Source organism: Helianthus annuus, chromosome 8 (assembly GCF_002127325.2).
Source record: "Helianthus annuus cultivar XRQ/B chromosome 8, HanXRQr2.0-SUNRISE, whole genome shotgun sequence".
Taxonomy (NCBI): Eukaryota; Viridiplantae; Streptophyta; class Magnoliopsida; order Asterales; family Asteraceae; genus Helianthus; species Helianthus annuus.
In genome coordinates, this window is record NC_035440.2 from 44,765,394 (window position 1) to 44,779,592 (window position 14,199).

The following is a 14,199-nucleotide window of genomic DNA, read 5'->3' on the forward strand; positions in this document are numbered from 1 at the left end:
CGGGAATATAGTTTTGGCATATCGCTTTTCCATCATCCTCAATGATCATATTATGCAAAATGATGCAAGCATACATGGCCATTCGTATTTTATCCTTATGCCACATGCGACAAGGATTCCTGATAAAATGCCATCGTTGCTGTAGAACCCCAAAACACCTCTCGATGTCCTTTCTCGAAGACTCTTGTAATTTTTTAAAATACTTTCTTTTTTCATCGAAAGTTTCAGAAAACGTTTTAACAATAATCGAATACTCGGGGTAGATACCATCGCCCAAGTAGTAGCCATGCTCGTAATCGTTCCTGTTTGCATGGAAACCGGCCTTTGGTATAGTTCCAGAAATGTAGCCCTCGGTTAATGGTGAAGCCTCTAACGTATTAATATCGTTAAAACACCCGGCTACACCAAAGAAGGCCGACCAAACCCAAAGGTCGTATGACGCAACACCTTGTAATACCAAAGTTGGCCCTTTTTGATCACCCCGCGTATGTTGACCTCGCCATGCGGTTGGACAATTATACCAACGCCATTGGCGACAATCCAAGCTACCAATCATGCCGGGTATTCCATGCTTTTCTAGATGCACCTCATATATTTTTTGAAGGTCGTTCCAAGTGGGGTTTCTCAAATAACGTTTTCCATATAACTGGCATATTCCTAAAATATAATTTAAAAGTTACGAAAAAATAAATGTATAAAAGTAAATAAATAAAAGACAATTAAAAAATTACCATAGCAAAAATGTTCCAAGGTATCTCGGGTTGTTTTCTCCGCCATCTTCAAATACTCGTCGTTGATGTCGTACGTGTTTCCGTATGCTAATACGCGTAAGGCGGATGTGACCTTTTGAATTGAGGTGAAGCCTAGATATCCTCGTGCGTCCATTCTTTGCTTAAAGAAATCGTACGTATTTTCCAAGTCATTGTTAATGCGCAAAAATAACCTTTGGCTCATACGAAAACGTCGTCTAAAAACATTCGGTCCGTGAACCGGTGCCGCGTCAAAATAGTCTTTCATCAAACGCTCGTTCGCGGCTTCACGATCTCGCAAGATATAGGTGCGTCGCAAGATGGGTCGTGGAGGGGGAGGTGGCCGAATGTGCGCAAATGTTTGTAGCACAAAAGTACATGCACTCGTAACCGCTTCTTCCTCGGCCGCGTCTTCGTCGGGCGAAAAATATCTTCGGTAAATTTCGGTGAAAGACTCTTCTGACGGGGAACCCATTTTTTATAAAGTGAGACTAGCTTTTTTAAAAATATATGAAGAATGAGAATGAGAATGGTATGAGTTGTAAAAAAAAGTGGAAGAATATGAGGTTTTATAGTGTGAAAAATAAGAAAAATTGATTTTTTTTTTTAACATATGACCGTTTGGTAACGGTCAAAAAAACAAAGTTTCTTCTTCCTCGCGCCGCGAAATTTTTCACGCTTTTCTTTTTTTTTTGGTCATAACGCCGGGGGGGCGGTGTGGGCGGCGCCATAGCGGCGCTATGGCCCTTGGTCGCGCCCCACTACATATTGCCTTATATAGATTATTATCCTTTCAAATTATTCTCAATGATCTACTCTAATAACTAAACTCGTTTAATCTTTTTTTTTTGTATTACATTAATGAAATCAATAAATAAAACGTTACCTCATAATAAATGATAATAATAATAATTTTATTCAGATGTCAAATCTATGGTGGATCACATATAAGAGAGCTCTTTTGTACGAAGTATAGGAGACAACGTGAACCATTGATCTCCTAATATCAGCATGAAGTATAGGAGACAATGTGAGCTATTGATCTCTCAAGATCAAAGACTCAAAACTAGGCGGTGACATTTTTGTAAATATGAGTTTCAAACAATTGAATAAATAAATAGAGAAAGGATTTTCTCGTCATTTCTCACTTAAACTTCTCATCCTCTTAATTTTCAAACGGCTATAAATTTTTTCATAGGTTAATATATATAATTTTTTTAAAAATTACACCGTATTAACGAGCATTTCATTCTCTTTAATTTGAGCAGCCTATTGCTATAGTTTTCTTAAAAAAATTACATGATTTTGAATACCTATTACGTGATTACGTGATTTTGAATACCCAACACATGACTACGTGATTTTGAATACTCATTACGTGATTTCATTCTAGTATGTGAAAGTCCACTAAGTGGTTATGTAATTACATAATAATAGTTGACTATTTATTATTACGTGGCTAAGTGATTTTAAATACCCATTTCGTTATTACGTGATTTAATTATAGTATTTTATGTGAAACCACACCGAGTGATTACGTAATTACATAAAAACAAAAACATGTAATACATAATATTTTATATGGAATACATAATATTTCAGGTCTAATCACATACTAAGGATAAATTATATACAAAACATTAGCCAAAATCAACCTATAATAACCACATCATGTCATATATTAGAGATTTAATCACGTAATAAAGCATGAACAAACAAGTTTCTAGTATTGAATGTGTAATCACGTCACGTAATAAGCATAATTGTAATAATAGTAGTTATAACAAATCATATTGAATGTGCAATCACGTAATGAATTTATATTGAATGTATAATTGTTATGGGTGGAATTCTGAGCCCACATCCTGAATTATATCTTGCATATATAATAGCTGTTTACAATTAGGATAGCGGATCAGGATATTGGTAGAATCCTAATGCAGTATCCTTGTAGTTGCTAAAAATTCGCTTGCAGGTTGTGCTTGCAGGATCATAACGTTAACAAGGACTCATTCCCCTGAAGACTCGCTCCATTTAGTTGAGAAGTGGACGTTGAAGCCGGAAGACTAGTTCTCCAACGTTCTAAAAAGAATATTCCGGAAGACCCCAAGATTTTAGGAGAGTTTGTTTATTATTTGTAACCATATAAATGGATAGCCAGATCACCAGGTCACACACTACACAACAGTTCTCGAACTCGTACAATTCTTTCTTACATTTACACACTAACACTCCACATTAGCAATCTTTGTAACACTTAGTGGCGATCTGAGCTATATCCTGCACTGTATCCTGAATATTCAAGCAATAAGAAGAACAAGGTAGCCGACGATTGTCAGCTCCCGAGGTTTTATGCCAGAGATCTAGATTGATCAAGGGCTTTCCTCGTATATCCTCCTGTGTCCATTTTTTACTTTTTCAGCTTATTGTTTGATTGTTGGTATAGTTTCACATCCCGAGGCTATATCCTGAAACTGTTTTTATAAACGAATAAACCAACATATTTTTTCAAGCATTACTAGCACACTACCTCATAAACTAGTTTGATCACTTAATTGCTTCAGTAATATTTGACCAAAACAATTTGGCGCCCACCGTGGGGCAAGTGGTGCTATTTCTGCTAAAAGCTTTGTTAAAATCACTACTTGGCTTCTTGTTTTCAAAACTTTTTACACGATTATTTTCAATGGCTTCGAAATCAAACATGAGCTCTTCTTCCATGCATGCTACAACCTCTGCCACAGCTGGTTCGGTGCTTCCACCACCTCCACAGATGCAAGCTTCTTCACAGGCTCAAGCTCCTCCAAGGAGGGTTGAAACTCATATATCCCGAGACACTATTCCTGCTCAAAATGTCCACAGATCTGGTGTCTCAGGGAGAACTCCCATTACGGCCTCTAACGATGAAATTCTAACTTTGTTTGGTAGTATACAGTATCAGATGAAGCAAAAACAGGAAACCAATCAGATGATAATAAGGGAAATACAGCTCTTGAAGTCCAACTCCAAGAGACCTGCTAAGGATATTGTGACTCCCTTACAACCCAGAGCGCTGAACTTTAGTTCAGCAGTGTATACTGAGGTTAATCAGGGCAATGTTGTACCAAGCCACTCCCAGAGTCATGCTCTTGAGGTACCTGCCTGGATATCGACTGTGAGAGGCCCAGGATATGGCCAGAGTCATAAAACTGGTAACTTATCTAATAATGTTAATACTCTTGCTACTAACAATCTTGGATCTTTGCAGGATACAAGTGTGACATCGGCACTCTCCAGAGAGCTTCAGAAGCTGGAGGATATGATATCCAGTGTACCTGGGGTGGTGTAGCCTATACCAGAAGTATCCCAGGACAGTCATAGGATATCCCGATTCGCATATCCTATATGTGATGCTGAAATCCCAAAAAGATTTCAAACTCCCAATATGAAGCGTTATGACGGGACCACAGATCCGGAGGAACATATTGCTCAGTATAGGGAGAGGATGGAGATTAAACCTATCCCACCGGAACTTAAGGAAACATGCCTCTGAAGGGCTTCGGCTTGACTATAACAGGATCAACCTTGAAGTGGCTCTTAAACGTTCCACCTCATTCAATTAAATCGTTTGCTTATTTGGTTAATTTGTTTAACAATCAGTTTTCTTGCGGTAGAAGCTTTGAGAAACTAACAAGTGATCTCTACAGGATAACTCAGGGTCCTCAAGAATCCTTAAGGGATTACGTGAACAAGTTCAGCAGGGAATCCTTGGATATCCCACACCTTGACGTTGCTACAGCTGTGCAGGCATTCAAGATGAGATTGCAAAAGGATTCCCAATTTTATCAGGATCTTGTGATGAATCCTTGAAGGAACCTGGACGAAGCTCGGAACAGGGCTTTGAGATATATCAGGCTTGAAGATGACAAGAAAATGCAACAGCGGATGAATGCATCCTCAACATACGAATCAACAAACAGGAAATCAGAGTCATCGTACAACCCATACCGCTCTAGGCCGTATGGTAAAAATGACAGCAAGAAAGTGAATGCTGTTGAGGATGAAGATGTCGAAGAATATCCCGACTTGTTAGAATATTGTTTTTCTGTTAATATACCTGAACTGATGTATGCCATGCAAGGTTTAGGAGATAAATTGAGGTGGCCAAGGAAGAACCAACAAAAGGCCGATTGGAAGGACAAATCCAAGTGGTGTGCCTTCCATGAGGATTTTGGACATGTGACGGAAGATTGAATAGCCAAATAAGCTACCTGTTGAGCAAGAGATATTTGAAAGAACTTATGGGCAGAAAGAAGAATAAGGGTCAGGTTACTGAGAATGATCCTGAACGAGCAGCATCCTCCAGACGCCAAGATAATCAATTTCATATCCGGAGGATCCGATATATGCGGAACCTCTTATTCTGCAACAAAGACACATGCCAAGGAGGCTAAGGCAGAAAGAGGGGACAAGTCGACGATGATGACAACACTTACAACTGACAAAGTGATAATGTTTGACAGTAATGACCGGGACAACATTCAGGATCCTCATCATGATGGTTTAGTAATCACTTTATATATTGCTAATCATTTTGTACGCATGATACTGGTGGACAACAACAGCTCGGTCAACATCATCTAGTTGGAAACCCTGAAGAGAATGACATTCCCCAAATGGAGATCACTTCAAAGTCCACTGTGCTTGTAGGGTTCAGTGGAGAGGCAAAGAACACTGCTGGAGAAATAAAACTGCCTGTATATGTTGAAGGAGTGAACTCAATGCAACGATTCTGTCTCATGGATTCACTATCATGTTATAATATTATACTAGGTAGGCCATGGATTCACGATATGAAAGCTGTACCATCAACCTATCATCGGTGCATCAAGATCCCTACTCCTTGGGGGGTAGTCAAAGTAGAAAGCGATCAACAAGAGTCAAAGGAATGTGTTTTTATCTAAATCATTGTGTCTTAAATTATTCAAACCATTGTGTCTTAAGACTATAAGGTGTGGTCATGACCCTCGTGATCACCTTGACCCTCTCCACAGGTGTCATGTCATCCACCTCTAATCCACCATCCAAAACCACTACCCAAAGGGTGTGGTCACGACCCAAACCACTAAGACATAGGCGCCATGCCTTGGTGGGTAAGGCGGTAATCTGTTAATTTATTTTTGTCTTAAATCATCAAATGGAGGGCCGTGGTTTAATCCACGCGAACCACCGTGATTTAACGAGGGGGATGCTGTAGCGCATGAATAATGGTCCTATGTGGCAAATCATGACTCAACCATGACCCTCACACCCCTTGGCCTAATAGGTAAGGGTGGTAACCCTTTATCCAAACCATTATGTCTTTATCCAAACCATTATGTCTTTATTCAAACCATTATATCTTAAGTTGTTTTTGTATGTATACGAGTTGTCGCCACCCCGCGCGTTGCGGTGGATGTTTATTATGAAAATCTTTAGTGTGAAATGTGAAAGATGTTTTGATTGCTATTTATGAATGACCTTTAAAGAAAGGAGAATGGGATACGATGATACTAAAGGGGTTGTTGATTTGGTTTTAGTTGAAAAAAGATGTTGTTTTAAAAATTGAGAACATGAACCGGGAATAAGGGTAAATCAAAGGGCATGTTTGGATAATAATATTGATGGAAATTGGGGGAATTATTATTATTATTATTATTATTATTTTTAATGATGAAAATCTTTAACTTGTTGTGAAAGAGATCTCATACCCTTCTAAATAGAGGACCCTAACCCTACTCTGGCCAGACTATGTTGTCTTAATCGGGTGCACACTGCTGTAGTAAAAGTAAGAAGCTTAGCTAGTGTCTTTTTATTTCTCCTTATGGTTCGGTCTTGTACGAACTTACTAAAGGTATTATAGAAATGATGTTTGATTTATGTTTTCAAACTTAATAACTTTTTACTATTCTCCTATATATTAATAAAGCAATCTTGTGAATAGTAGAAATAGTGTGCATGTCACATGGCAATGCATCATTTACTCGCTTTCTTTTTCATTTACTCGATAATGTTATTGTATATATACATGTTTTTTTTTCATAATTCAATACAATTGGGCATTTGGAAAAGTGGTTGGCATAGCCTCTTTCAACTAAAAGCCGCGAGTTCGAACCCTTATGTCTCTTTTTCACTGCCGTTTTTTAGGCCATGATGCCATTTGCCAGTTAACTTAAAAGTAAAATAGCATCATTTACTCGCTTTCTTTTTCATTTACTCGATAATGTTATTGTATATATACATGTTTTTTTTCATAATTCAATACAATTGGGCATTTGGAAAAGTGGTTGGCATAGCCTCTTTCAACTAAAAGCCGCGAGTTCGAACCCTTTTGTCTCTTTTTCACTGCCGTTTTTTAGGCCATGATGCCATTTGCCAGTTAACTTAAAAGTAAAAAATTAATTTATATTTTTGATTTTCCTTTAATCAAAACTTAATATTTGAGTGTTATGTAAAATAAAAATAAATAAATTTTGATTGTTGAACAAAAATCAAAATAATCAAAAATGTTTTCGTCTTAATTAATTTTTACTTCTAATTAAAAAAAGTCAAATTTGAATGTTTATACTTGATTATGTTTTATTATTTTCCTATAATCAAAGACTTAATATTAGAGCGTGATTTAAAATAAAAAGTTAAATTTAACAAAAGAGTTTAAGTTTTTGGTTTGGAAACAGGGGTTAAACAAAACTGTATTTTTCGGGTATCAACCAATGTTTTTTTTTGAAGTCGGGTGTACGGGGCGTCTTCGGGGAGTGGTTCGGTGAAGCCTTTCCCCGATCGGGAACACCGCCGCCATCCCCGCGGGGTCCCGAATCGGGGTGGCTTTTGGGTGTGGCCTTACCGATTGCTTTTGCGCGTGGATCGATGATATGACCGTTGGTAAACGGTCGATTTTATTAAAAAAAAAATTCAATTTTTTTTAAACAATATATACTAACCAATCTAATTCATTTTTTTTTTACAACATTCACAACTCTCAAACCCACACCAAAACTCTCATTCCTCTCAATCTTTCAAACACAAAATGGATTCCAAGTTTCCGTTTCTTTCTACCCTACCCGACTTTCCCGACGATGGAGATGCATCGTCAAGCGATAGTAGCTTAGTTTTCTTCCAAAATCTCATCCAACAAGCGGAGCTACTAGACACGGCATCGTCTAGTAAAAAAAATTATGTCCGTCGAGATCGTGTGGGGGGCCACGAGACACTCATGGCCGATTATTTTGATGAAAATCCAAAATTTAGTGAAGATACTTTTCGTCACAGGTTTCGTATGTCCAAGTCTTTGTTCCTAAAAATTGTTAGTGACGTGGAAGCGTATGACGAGTGGTTTCAAGAAGGCTTAGACGGGAGAATGAAGAAAAGCTTTACACCGTTGCAAAAGGTTACTTCGGCAATTAAACAACTTGCAACCGGTAACCCACCAGACGAGGGGGACGAGTATTTAAATATGTCTGAAAGGACCTCTCGTGAGTGCCTTGAATATTTCTGCGAGACGGTATGTAAAAGGTATGGCGGTGAATTCCTACGTAGACCAACGAGCCACGACATCGCGCTATTGTATCAGGCTCATGAGGAGAGGCATCACCTACCTGGTATGTTAGGGAGTCTGGATTGTACACACTTCGTCTGGAGAATGTGCCCCACAGAATTGCGTGGACAATACATGAGAGGCGATCATCAATACCCGACGGTTATGTTAGAAGCGGTAGCGTCTCAAGATTTGTGGATTTGGCATGCTTTTTGTGGGCCAGCGGGTTCACAAAACGACATCAACGTGCTGCAACAATCTCCGTTATTTCTTGCTCAACGAAACGGAACGACGCCAAATTGTCCATTTCAAGTGAACAACCACTTATACAAACGCGGGTATTATCTTACTGATGGGATCTACCCTACCTGGTCCGTGTTTGTGAAGTCTTTTCCATATCCACACGACCCGAACGAAAAAAAGTTCAAGAGGCAACACGAGGCCGCAAGAAAAGATGTGGAACGGGCGTTTGGTGTGTTAAAGTCAAAGTGGGGAATACTAAATCGTCCAGTGCGTTCGAAAACGGTGAGAAAGATAAGGTCCATCGTGTATACGTGCCTTATTTTACACAACATGATTATAAAAGACGACGGAAGGGCGATAGCACCGGTTCATATTCAAGATCCTCCAGTCGAACCCGTCTTCGATGATACAGCCTATACGGAGCTCATTGACGAAGACACGCATTGGAGGCTAAAACACGATCTCGTTGAGCATCTCGGAAGTTTAGATTTGCCTCACCTTGAAGTTGATTCGGACGAGGAGTAGTTTGTTTTTATATTTTTCTAGGTTGAATGTATTTTTTTTCTAGTTCGAATGTTTTTTTTAATTTAATGAAATGTCTTTTATTTAATTTTTATTTTTATTAATCTTTTTTTAATTTATAAACATGCATTATTTTAGAAAAAAAAAAACCAACTCCCCTAATAGGGGAGTGCCGCCATCAAAAAGGGGTATTAGGGGAGTGTATTAGGGGAGTTGACGTGGCTTGATCTGGTTGGTTACGTGTAAGATGGGGGACTCACCTATTAGGTGAGCACCCCTTACACCCTTAATGAACATTAAGGGAATTGGATTGAACCATTAATTACACGTTTTATGATTCTGTGTTTTGTTTCTTACTTGCCGGGTCACGCCGTCAAATATGTCTCGGGCTTTTAATCAATAATCATGTCTGAACGTTTGCTGTTTCATATTGGCGTCTTTCTAAATCAATGATCACGTTCTGTTTTATCGATTTGCTTCCAATTATATTTTTGAAATTGATTGAGTAATATAAAGGTTTACTTGAAACGGTGACACGACGGTTTCGAATTGGTCAATATTGATCGACTTGTTCTTGGTTCCAATCGTTAATCAATCAAATAATCCTTACGTGAAAACGGGTGCGCCCGTATCTTCTTCTTAATCAAATTGAAGTCACGAGAAAGAGATTTGGGGATGATAAGATTGGGTGACTGGGACGTAGGGAAAAGACTGTAGTGTGTAACATTTGTATGACAACAAATGATGGGTTGGTATATCGGCAATGTAAAACCCCTTCGAAATGGTGTTACCCTTTGATTGTAATCCGTTAATTTAGCCGGTGCGTTGGTTCATGCAGAGCATGATGAAAAGAGACACCCTGTTTAATTTGCTTGCAAAGCATCAAGAGATGCGTCGGTTCATTCGAAGAACGCAATGTACATAGGTTACGTAGGGAATAGGCAATTGGCGAAACGGTATGTATGTTGGTTTTTGAAAATAGACCAGATTCAATCGTTGTTCTTCGAAAGTGGTGATTCAGAAGTTGTTCGTATTTTATGCGGAAATATGTGAATGGAAATTGAGGGGTTTGGAAGTGGCGATTCTGAACCGGCGGCACTTGAAGTTATAGTTAATTATTAGTTAATCTATCTTCTATAATAAAACCAATTTTTAAACACGTGTCATTCATTGAAGATATCCTCAAATCTATACTTATCTATTAAATAATAAATAAATAATAAATTAATATTAAATCTTATCATACTTTAATAAAATATTATCCTCAAATCTAAATGCTTAATTTAATATGTTTTTAAAACAAATACCTCTCTTTCCTAATATTAAATGTTATCCTAATTTATTAAAAATAGAATATTATCATCAAATCTAAATTATTAATTTAATATATTTTTAAAACAAATACCTCTCTTTCCTACTTATCTTATATTAAATATATAAATAATAATAAATTAATATTAAATGTTATCCAAATGTATTAAAAATATAAATTTTTTAATTATCTGGTATACAAAATTATATTTATTCAACTCGTGTAAAACACATGATTTTTAAAAATATAATCTTTTTTATCATTTACTATACAAAGTTATATTTATATAACTTGTGTAATACATAAAGTTTTTAAAGATATAACTTTTTATCATTTACTATGTAAAATTAAATTTATTCAACACGTTTAATACACGGAGTTTTTAAGGATATAATTTTTTAGAGTTAATTGTCATTTTATTCCCTGTGGTTTGTGCCAATTTGACAGTTTACTCCAAATGTTTCATTTTTCGCCTGTGGGTCCAAAAAGGTTTCACTGTTTCCATTTTAGTCTATTGGATTAACTTTATCCATTTATTTAATATGTGTAACACACATGGTTTTTAAAGGTACGGGGTTTTTAAGGATGTAATTTTTTATTATTTGGTAGATTTATTCAATATGATTATACACGGGTTTTTAAAAAGACGATGTTTTTAGTATTTAGTATACAAAATTACATTTATTTATTTAATCTGTGTAACACACACGGTTTTTAAAGCTATAACTTTTTTTTTATTATTTGATATACAAAATTAGATTTATTTAACCTGTACAATATACGAAGTTCATAAAGATATAACTTTTTATTATTTAATATATAAAATTACATTTATTCAACCCGTGTAATGCACGGGGTTCTAACCTAGTATGTAATAAAAGAAAAAGTAAGGTGAAAAATGAAAGAGGAAAGGGCGCATACGCATCCAGTGACGATTTGCATTTTTTGATTTTAAAGAGTTGCGTTTAAAATTAAACGAGTGCCTTGCAATGAAAGGATGCAATGGTGTGTAAAGGCATCCCGAATTGGTTTTTGTAGTATAGTATAGTATAGTATAGTATAGTATAGTATAGTATAGTATAGTATAGTATAGTATAGTATAGTATAGTATAGTATAGTATAGTATAGTATAGTATAGTATAGTATAGTATAGTATAGTATAGTATAGTATAGTATAGTATAGTATAGTATAGTATAGTATAGTATAGTATAGTATAGTATAGTATAGTATAGTATAGTATAGTTGTCACACCCTCAAAATACCACCTATGGAATGTCCCTGTTAGGCGTGTGACGTACCAATAACGAGCCACTAATTACATTGAACGCGTACAAGTTTCAAAATAAAATCCTTAATTATTAATGTAAAATACCATCAACGAGTTTAAATGAAAACCAACATGTTCAGCGGAAGCAAATAGTAAACCAATGTTAAACTGTTTCAAAAACCAATGTATGATATCAATAGTTCAATCACATGAATCCCTCCAGTCGACCCATGACCACTCCAGCTACTCCAAACAGCAAGTTCCAATCCAAGACATCTAACGACCTACAAGCATGCATACAAGTGTGTCAGACGACGCTGGTGAGTTCAAAGTTTTGTTAATGCGTTTAGTTACCACGTATGTGTATAAAACAATTCAACAGTTCAATAGTTCAATAATTTGATTTGATGTTGTTATTAACTCGATTACCGCAGATGGCTACAAGATGTATTTGCCCAACCGCAATGTCTCTATCAAAACATTGGTCATGCTTTAAGGAAATTAGTTCACGCCTGTCCTCCCCGGTACGATGTGAGGGTGCCAAACCTAATAGCGCTATCAACTAATAACCTCGTTGCCTCCACGGCAACTATCAGTAGATGTAAGGGGTCTTATGTGATAGACAATGAGTGTAATAACAAACATCCATTAACCTGACGTTTCTCCTTGGAACGTTACCCGATATCCCTCCCTGGGATGCATGCTTGGAAAAGAGCAGTGAACTCACCTTGGTTTTGTCGGTTAAAAGACGGAAAATAAGTGCGGAGTGGAACGGGTCACTCACGTCCTAACATGATTACCGATAAAAAGTTAGTGTGTGAACTCACGGAGACACGGATCCTACACGTAGCACGTAAATATTATAATATATATATGCACATGCATGTAAAGTGTCGCTATTCGAAATAGTGACCACATTTTCGTCACAATTCACCTAATAAATCTTGTCACAAAATTTCAGCTTTTAAGTGCATTTTCGGACAATTTGCGGTGCGTTAATCAGGACCGTTCAGGCATCGAATAGCTCCCGAAGAATTACAGAACGTTTCAATCGAACCGGAGACTATTGTATTAAAATTTGGTGACCAAATTCCTTACGGATTTTTCATGAAAAATCTTACGCCAAACCATGATCAGATTTGACGTAATCTGATCAGGTTTTTCGAAAATATCTGTGTATCCGATTGGCGCGAAACCAAAAAAAAAAAATCGCATGTCCGATCCCTAGTATCTACAGTAACATTTTCACATTCAAACAGTAAACACACACCGAGTTATAACGCAAACCGTTCGCTGCATTTTCTGTAGAAAATGGCAGCTCATAGCAGTTTTAGAAACAATTCCGCTAAAAATACCTAGACCAGTCCGAAAAATACGAAACCACTTCTGTTTGATTTCCGGATACTTGGTTTTAGACTCTGAAAACATAAGGTTTCGATAATTTAAAGTCCCGAAACAGGCTACGCAAGCGAGCGTATTTTCTGCAGAAAATCGCTGAACCGGTATTTACTCGATTTAGTCACTTTTTCATGCATCCTAACAACTTTCTAGGTGTCGTAAGCCAATAACGAACTTGTGTAAACATAATACAAGGTATCTACATTAGATTGCAAAGTCGATATCACAAAAGTTCGCTTATGTAAACAGTAGAAAATACGCTGAACTAGTATTTACTTGGTTAACTAGTTTATTTCCTTTAACAAAGACTAATTCAAAACAACATTCCAAAAGAATTGATCAGCAAAGATTTTTCAATGAGCCTTCCTTATTTTGCAACCATTCCAACCCTAATTCTTACGTATGATCAAGGACCCTCAAAACTATTGTACATGCAACCCTAATTCGTTGATTGACATCCCATAATATGCTACCTAACTAGTTTGTTGTCACAAGAATTCTTTTAACTCTAATGATTATCAGCCACAACATATAAATAATTATTATGAAATATACAACATGCTCACTTCCGTAATGACCTAGGATCAAAGTTAATTATCATGTCCTAATACATGCATGATCTCCTAAGCACTCACATCACATAACACGTAAATCACATTAACAAGGATATCAAGATTAGAACCAACTACATAATAAACATACTCACCAAGTGCTAGTAAGGAAGTTTCTTGTTCTAAGGAGGAGGAGTTTCACCAGGTTGGGTGGCCGCTGACAAAGAGAAAGAGAGGAGAAGGAGTGTCGTCGCCCAAGGTAGGAGGAGTTAGGGTTTATGAACTTGTGTAAAATATAACTAAATGAAAGCTCCTAATTTGTTTATGCAAAAGCATTAAATATTTACGTAAGGCATTAACATATATGGGGTTTGGGGTCTGCTCGGTTTGGGCTTAACATACATGGGCCGAGGTTAAAAGGGTATTGAATTGAGGGAATGTGTGATCACGAGGGGGTGTGCGACTTACTTACATAACAAAACATATATCACTCCACAACTCATGCAACCACACATTCTCATAAAATTAGATCTTAATATCACAAGATTCGTTTAGTTACAACGTCATGACGTGTAACGGTACAAACCAAAAGCCACGGAGTCAG